Raw genomic sequence first — 9,772 nt, 5'->3', positions numbered from 1 at the left:
ATGGTAACATCTGTGCCTATCAACTCAATTTTAGCCCACATGTCCACTAAATTACATGTGTCTGTTACCTCTGCCTTTTCATCAAGAGATGCTGGTTAAAATAAAGTCAATCAGGATATCCTTATGGTATTTATTTATTTATTTATGTAGAAAGTAGATTTACCACAAGATATATATATATATATATATATATATATGTGTGTGTGTATATATATATATATATATATATATATATATATATCTATATATATATATATATATATATATATATATATATATATATATATATATATATATATATATATATATATAACACACACACACACACACACACACACACACACATATATATATATGTTTCTGATTTTGTTTTGAACTTGAAGAACATTATTAAGTCTCTCTGGAACAGTAATAATGGCCAGAATGCATCTCAGCTAAAGTAGTGATTTACAAGGAACTTTTTCACTTGTTCTGAGCCTGTCATCAGTGCTTTGATTCCTGTTACCTGAAGTCATTCTAGGCAACTCCAGATTTTCTTTTCTACTACGGCAAAGTGCTTTTAACAGCATGTGCAGCCCAGTAAGATGAATACAAGGAACTGACCATCTGATTTAATTTGGGATTTACATCGTAAGCAACATGAATAAAAAAAAATAAAATAAAGAGGTTAAGTAGAGACAGTACCCGGTGTTTTTCTCTATAAATAAATGGATGGGGATATGGCAGAAGGTTTCACTGTTGTGAAGATATGAGAAGGCTGCCAGCTTAGCTAGATGGAATTTTGTAAATAATTCTATGTCATTGTAAATATGAATATAATCCACAGGCTTCTCCTCTTAAATGTAAGAAAACTGTGATAAATATTGAACTTCAAAAATTTAACCACAGTGCACTCTGCTGGAAGAAAGCTGATAAGTCAAGCATTGTATGACTGTTTGATCTCAAAGCTTGGAGACAATGTCTGGAATGAGGAATTCCTTCTATTGTTTTGAGACCCAGAGTTAATTGCTAGATTTTACATATATAATGTATTTTATTGCTGTAGTTTCCTGGCCAGGTGCAAGATCAAAGAAATGTTAAAACTCTGGGTTTCTGTTAGCCTGGAAACCAGAGAAGAATGATGTAATCTAAAATGAGTCAGTAGTGATGCATTATTTTTAAGACTTTCTCAGAGAGAGAGAATCAGAGCATTTTGCATTTGTCTTAAGAACTGACAACTCACCAGTACTCTGCCTTTGCTCTGTATGTAAGTTTGTTTAGAACTGTGATTGCTCTTAGAGTTACACAGGAATTTAGTCAGATTTAGTCTAGATGTTTTTCTATATTTATGTCCAACTATTCTACAGTATTATTTTAAGCATTTTCCTGTGATTTCTGAACTCTTGAGTAGCACTGTGTTGAATTGAGAAGATTTGTGTTTTTATTATTTAGTATTAAATATTTTAAGCCTTCCAACTGTGGTTGTTTTGTGTAGAGATAATTTAAGCTCTACAGTACATTACATGTATATAGTGATACTGTACAAAGCCACTCCAAATAAGCCTTGCTGTTCGTCGCAATTACTAATTGGATAATAATATTGCACAGTAATAATTGGACACCCTTTGGTAAGGACCTTTTTAGAAACTGATGAGTACTTGGTGGCAGTAATTACTACCTTATAGCCTGGCAGGAGGGGGCATAGCTGCAGAACCTATGCCAGCCTTCCCAGGAGTGTCTGTGTGTTTGTATATAAATCAAATCTCAAAGTGTGTGTGTGTCAGCTACTTGGGCAGGGACATGAAGCACTGGTTGGACAGAGAGGGCACTGGATGTTTTGGCTTGACTAATCAGCTGAGATCTGTACCCTATAGCTGTGCCAGTGGGGAGTCTTACTGGGGATGTGGAGAAAAGGAGAAACCAGCCCCAGACTGACTGCGATCTCTGTGTGCTCTTAAGGGAAATTGTAATTTATTGTGTGTGTATTTGTTATCCCTCCCAATGTGGACGCCCCTCACTGGTGTTAGTGGTGAGGATTGAGGCTCCTTGATTACTGGGCCAGTGCATGGGTGTCACAACTGTATTCATGAAAAATAAACAAACTGAAAAGTGCCCCATCTTTCAGAAAAATAAATATATAAGGACAACCTGAGGCACAGTCTGAATGGGATATAGGGAAGCAGTTCAAATGCAGGGCAAATTAATATTTTTGGGACACAGAGCAGAGAGAGGAGTATAAACAAGGGCCAACCTTCTTAAAGTTCAGAAAGACTAATTTGAGAATAGAACACATGCCAAACAAATGATGGAAAAGTTAGGAAACTGTAAATATGTTTGTATTGTGGTTCAGCATTTTATTAAATAGTAGAAGACCAAACAGCCTATATGGGTCAATATGCCCTTATTTGCCATAATTTTATATTTCTCAGTGGAATCTTCACCAATGAGTAGAATAAAACCTAAACAGCTCCCATCCCACACAGTTAAATCAAGGCAAATGATATATCTGAAATACAGAGTAGGATCACTGATGTGTATTCTAAAAGGCCATTAAAAATCTCATCTTGGAGACAGCCTGCCTTGTGATTTTAGAACACGACTGACCAATGTCACTTACTCTTGTGATAGGAATTAAAGTGTGTGGTTTTCAGGACATGTGTAGAATGGTATCTCATTTATGTAAGATGACAATTCGACTTCTGTTTTATAGGATTTCAAAGGAAAGCTAAATCCACGTGTTGCTTAGTTATTGCAGGAGATAACTACAGTTAAGACTATACTTGCATTGAGTCAGCAGAACAGTTGTGAAAATTCTGACATGAGTATTTTATTTACTACAGGAAACTGTGGTAATACAGCAGAACTAAATAAAGTGATATAAGAAAGAAAAAATCAGTGCTGCAAATATTGCAATGTAGGAACAGAAACTGTTGTCTGAAACATTTATGTATCTTTATTTTTGGCTTATTTTATAATTCTGTTGTTACTAAATATCCAAAGCTCTTAATCTCTTACAGCAAGAAATCTGGACAAAGCCAATAATAATGGGGGGGGGGGGCAAAGGCTAAAAAATTGGGATAAAGTTTAAATAGTTATCTTATAAGCTGAGAAAGAGAACTAAGAGGTTTTGTGTTATCATACCTTTTCTGAAGGATGTGATATCTGAAACTCAAGTGTCTGTCATTATTTATTGACTTCCATCCTCTATGATTTAGTAGAAAACCACAAACTGTATGAGTGGCAGACCAAGAAAACATGAGGAAAATATCTGAACATTCTACTAAGATATGGACAGTTGAAACTTACGCTAAATATCTGAAATGACTAATCTGTCTGCAGGCTGGCATGGACCTTAAACTTGCAAATATTAGAAAGATGTTGCTGTGTTAAATGACCTTTCAGAAGCAAAGAACTATAAAGGGTTTAAAATGCAATTTTAGTTCAGTTTGCCCTTCTTATATGCTCGTTTTAAAAAAATATATAATAATGAAAAGAAAAATACTTTAAATATCGCATGTTTACTAACAAGGCATTCACAAATAATTGATGACCATCCATTTACTGATTACCTACTTTATCCATTACAGGGCTGGGGAGACAAACTGAGTCTATTCTAGCAGTCAGGGAGCCCAGGGCATTTGAAATCACCCTAGACAGGGAGCTGGTCTATGGCAGAATGCAGAGTCTCACAAACCTAAGAGTAAGTAAGGGAGTACAGATTCAACTATCACATGTCTTTTGAAGAAAACCAGGGAAAACCTATGTAGGTGTAGTGAGAATATACAGACTATACAGACTGTACCTCCACCAAGAAATGAATAGGAGAACGTCTTCTTGTGAAGTGCTAATGATAATTGCTGTGTCACTACACCACTGTTATCATACATTCTAACTTGGTTCACTTATAAAATCAAACAAATAAACATCTGCTAATAAGAATTATGTTCACATACTTGGGTATTAGAACGCAATGCATGCCCAAAAATATTTTAGGCTTTGGTCTATACGAAACCACCTGAAAATAATTTCTGAAGGAACAAAATACCATATGAGGAAATTGCTCTAAATATCATGACTGCTTAAAATATATCTGCTTTAAGGTTGTCAAAAATATCCATATAAAACAAATAAGAAAAGGAGGAAAACTATTTTCTGATTCTTAAAGTATCCTTTGTTTTTGCCTTAAGTTTCACAAGATTTTTCTAGGTGTTTTGGCATTTTGGAGATAACATTAATCACACTGACTTAAGTATATTTTTTTTGCAAATAGATAAGCCGCCTGCAGTACAATGACTGGGTGGTGTAATTATGAGACGCCATATTGTTGTTGTTCTTATGACTGTGCTCTTAGTGCTGCATTGGCTTTGTACTCTTTTCTTTCATGGCTAAGGGGTGGGCTGCATTACCACTTGCACCATAGATCACTGCATTGGTGGGACGAACCACCATTTTAGAATATCTTTTAAATCAACAAGCTACAGCATACCTTGTTTTCTGTACAGTGCTATGAACTTTCAGCGCACTATTGCTGAGTCTAATTTTAGGATTCCTTAATAGCATTCTCTTACGGATCTCACACAAATGAATTTGAATCCTTTTCCATAATTCCAGTATTATTCAGAATATGGCCCATTGTTGCAGCAGCAGGTTTATAGCTTGCAGAACCAATGACTTAAATTGGGAAGTCAACCAGAGTTTCTAAAGTCCATACAGAGGAAGGTGATCAATGGCATTGGAGACCACAGTCATTTTAGAGTGGAAAACAGCATAATTCTGGAATGATTTTTTTTTTATTTCATTAGTCAGGCAGATGGACTGGTCCTGGAATCTTTCTTAACCTTTTCCTGGGTGCTAAGATACCAAAAAAGTCTACACTCACACCAGAGGGACTAATACATGCTAGTGGACCTAACATGAGGATAAGGTTATTGCTGATGTGCTTTAGTGCTACTGCTTAATGTAATAAAACTCAAGACAATGGATGGCTTATGTGTCAGTAAAACCCAGAATTCAATGCTATGCTGAATTATGGATGATAGCTATAATTTATCAGAATATGTATATTTCTAGTAAGTGCTATTTGAATTGTAGTTTACCATTTTTCTTTACTGAAAGCTCTTCTGATTATCTATATGTTTTTAATTATTTAGAGATTTACAAATACATCTAAGAAAGAGATATAATAATAGCCAGTGTAATTTCCAAGATTTTAACTCACATGTGGAATTTCTTTGCTTCATCACCATAAATCACTTTTGCTGGTACTGAAATGTCGGTCAGGAAGACTGGAGAAACATTCTCAGTCTTGTTCGGTCTCAAGATGAAAACTAGACAAAGCCAGGATGAACATACCTTTAAGTGCAATGTACCCCAATCCAGTTTCTTGGCATTTGAGAAAGTAGCTGAAATTCCCTAATCCTAGGAAAGAACTTCACAAGGTGACAGCAGAAAACATTTGCTAATCAGTGCAGAAAAAGCTAGAGGGGAACATATGACTTACTTAAGACTCAGTACAACAGTAAGGAACATATAGGAATCAAAAATCAGACCTAAAAAATCAGGTTGTTTCTGGGAAACTATGGAAATTTTAATTGCATTTTTAGAAATGTCCAGCTTACTATTTTGTGTACAACTGAAATGTTACCTAGCAGTTCTTGTCATTTCATCCTGCAGCTGTTACCTGTTAGCATAAGGCAGTGCTTCATACACTGTTTTTAGAATGATGGCACACTAAGTATAGGCAGGGAGCAATAACAGGAGATGAAATTTTCAAACAGGGATCTTGTATAATACAACAGATATATTTTATTGTAAGGAGTGTAAATATAAAAATATAAAAACTGTTCACAAAGTATATTAAACTTTATAAAGCAGAATTGTAACAACGTTATAACCAGAAGCCAATATGACAATAAGCAGTTATCCTGTCTTTGGACTTTACTTCTTAAACATTTATCTAACTGCACTCTTCAGACAACAGACAAGTCCTTATTTCCTAACTTTACTCTTTAATGTAATCGAAAATTGTGTCATTCCCTTTCTCGCACATACAGTTATTATACAACTAGGCAAAAGAGTCTTCTGTAAGCATGTGACTGCAATATGCAGTATCTTACAAATAAACACATCAGACTTTAAATCTTTCAGATCAAGATTGTATTTCTGCATTTCTCACTATCGCCCTTTCAGTCACTTTCACACATGATAAACTTCCATTTGTATCTTGAAACGTTTCAGCAAATTATTAACGTGTTGCTCTGCTCTCAGTGTCACACTTGCTAGCCTTTGACTAAACTTCCATCTGCTTTTTTTTTTTTTACTTTTGTAAAGTTAGGTCTGCTCCTTAGGTCAGTGATGAGGCTTCTTTTGTCTGCTTTATTTACCTGCTGCTTTTCGCTATATCGAAGTTCAGCTGAATGACCTTTCATAACATCTTAGTATTCATTTATTTTCTATATTAGAACGGAAGTTTCTAAGCATTTTTAACATGCAAGTGGATAGTTTTCTTCTTGCAACAAGAAGGTGGTACTCGTGTAATGTACGACAGTTTGGGGATAAAAATAATAAAGAAGGCACTTTTAGGCTGTGCCTCATTACAAGATTCGTCAAGTCTCTACCAAAATAATTTTATATAGTATATTATTCATTGAGAGTATTGACCATTTAGTTATTTTATATCGTGTCGGTTGAAATATTTGCAACATAAATACACGCACGTGCAGGTTTTCCCCCTGCAGACGTGGAGCTGCTCAATCAAATTTATTTAAAAAAAAAACTTTGACCTAAATCTCCTAATAGGCGCCATCAAATCGATCGCAGTTTGGAGAGCTAATGTACTTTATGACTGTAAGACTGAAAGAAGGACTGAAAGTATAAGCGTGACTGAAGAATCCGCCAAATGGATAATGCTGAGTTAAAACCGAGGAGCCTAAAGAAACAACACAATATTTACGTGTAGAATATGGTTGCTATAAAGCTTATGCTCTTACATAAATCATAATATTGATAAGTAGAGAGCTGAGTGGTGTTTCAACAATAACATCATACATTTATTACACTGTTGTGTAAAATGGCAAATGCAACCGGACATTCATCAAGCTGCGGGTTCTAAGCCGGGGGTTCCAGAGCAGACTGTCTATGCAATGTGGTGCACAGATAGCTCTCAAATGACCTTTATGTTTAGGAGCGTCCCTAGATTTGATTTCTGTCCCTCCTAAAACTGGTGACCTTTAGAGAAAAGGCGGTGAATTATTAATGAATAATGGCAATAATTACAGTTACAGACTTTTACTTTAGAAAATGCAGGTGTATTCATATTCTTTTACTCTGGCGAAGTATCACATTTATAGTACTACTGTTGTAAAAGTGTCCGTGACTTTGCCTGATTATTTCTGCATGTGGTCCTGATTCTGTTGGGATTTCTCCCTGACTGGCAGAGAGCTCCGTTTACGATGACACCAACTGGCAATGACCTAGTTCATCTGGAGCACCGTGAAAACCCACTTCAACGGTATTGGATTTTTGACTGAGAACTTGTTATTTCGGTGTCTTGTGGATTTTTCTTTTCCAAAACTGCACGAAAATAACTGGACAAAATGGATCAGAAAGTCCATCTTAACTTTATTAACAGTAATTGGGTCTAAAACGAGCACGTCAAAAGAAAGGGCATATGTTAGAAAATACCGATTCCAATTTTCGAACTAGAAAAATCTGATAAATAGATGAGTGTATACTGATAATGAATAGCTGTTAACTTCTTACTCCCAGAATCAGAAACAAAGCCAAAGTTAAAGCCAAAAAGTTTCAGATAATTGACTAGTATTACTTCAGCTCACTTGAAAATCTAACGAAATAAGAGAGCCAGAGCAAAGCTTTGAGACAAAATCAGGGGCATTCCTGAATGACACTTGAAGAGGTAAAATGCGGTTTGTGTTCTAGTCCTCCCTTGGTTAGCTTTAAAGTAAGTTGAATCCGAAACTTAACAAATGAACCCTTTCACAACTCAATCATTCTCAGGATCTTTCTAACTCAGCCTCTTCTCGTCGTTCAATCTTATTTTGCTCACCCAAAGCACACACACACGGATGTTCTGCACTTTAAATTAATTTAAATTAGGGTGAAACACATGCTTACCTCAAGCCATTAGGCAGACACTAGAAAGCCCGGGTACCACAGGATAATCTGCCACCAATATCCAGAAAAGAAGTATTAAAAATATAGTTATCTCACTGGAATGCGCTTGCTGCATAAAAAGTGAATATTTCTGCTTACACTGCGAGGTCCACGCTTAAAAGGTTAATTGAATATTTTATCTATATCCCCTATACATCTGGTGGAGTTAAAACTAAGCGAAGGTTTAATCAGACGAAAACGTCAGATGCGAAACTTTTTAAAGTGGGTTTGTATTTTTTTTTTGGGGGGGGGGGGTAAACCCTTACTTATGTATCCCATTTGTTAACTGAATGAATGGACAGCCACAGATCCAATATTTTTTTTCATTCACCACTACCCGTGGCCTGACGAAAACAAACAAAAGAAAAATAACTACGTAATAAGGACCTACAAATTTAAGCGTGGAAGGTACTTAGCACATAAAATTATGCATTATTACCAAAAGAAAACAAAGCAAAATAAGAGAACGGGGCAGGCAGCTTTAAGTGAAAATAAAAAAGTCGGTACGCAAAGTTAGGCGTTATTACCTTTAAGTTAAAAAAAAAAACAGCTATTGTCCTAATATAACTATCAGATGTGCTCGCGTGAATAATATATGATGACAACTGAGTAGAAAACAGTATTGCCTCTTAGTATTAAGTCTTTGAGAAACAGAATGACGGAAATGTTTCAACAATACAGCAAAATACACACCCAAACAATTTCTTTTACAGGTAAAGCAGCAGCACGTTTCCTAGTCTGATGAGAGGGGAATTGCCCCACCTGCTCCCCTAGTTAGAGAAGGTCTCTTCTTAGAAGCGGGACCTTTATTTCTGCATCAAAAAGTAACATAGAAATTTACTACCTTCAGGCAAGGGAAAGCATCATCTTCTCTTCATTATCTGTAAATGGGCACCAGTGGCTCACAGTGCACCATATTACTCTGCCCCGAGTGATGAATCAATACTTTACAATGCCTAGTGTGACCTCAAATCTATTCTCATCCTTCAGGCTGATCACGGTGTGTTACATATGCCTTTCTGTCATCATGAATTACTTATACCGGGGGCTGTGTACAATTTGGGACGTGGGTTCTCTTAAAATCGGTGCTGTTAAGGTAAGCAGAACTTTTATCTGCATTATTATATGTCATATAGTTTGTTCATTTCCTTCACCGGTGTAGCAAACAATGATGACATCACGTATATCTAAGGGGCACTAATGTTCTGATATTACTTAGTGTGTATTTATGGGTTATTGACTTTCTATACTAACAACTAGCACACTGACTTCACACTCCATTACAGAGTACATTATTTGCTGTCTAATGTTAAAGATTATCACACGAAGTAGACAGCTCGGGAAAATCACATACATTTAAAAAGCACATAAAAAGTCTGGTTCCCAGTTTCACCTCGCACTTGTCTTACCACCCCCTCCCATATTTACAAGACTTCCCCAAATCTACTTTAGGAAACATGTTATCACCACGCAAACTTCCATCCTTACAGCAACATTCTGATCGGGCCGGCGTGCCAGCTATCTGCAGTCATGCAGCCTGGTTGGGCAGCATTGGCTCACTGGAGTGACACGTCTGACGACAACAAGCCAGCCTCCTTCTCTAACTCCCCCTCTACGTGTG

This window comes from Protopterus annectens, chromosome 1.part2 (assembly GCF_019279795.1).
Source record: "Protopterus annectens isolate FY-2018-M chromosome 1.part2, PAN1.0, whole genome shotgun sequence".
In the NCBI taxonomy this organism is placed as follows: domain Eukaryota; kingdom Metazoa; phylum Chordata; order Ceratodontiformes; family Protopteridae; genus Protopterus; species Protopterus annectens.
Note: the sequence above shows the minus strand (reverse complement) of the source record.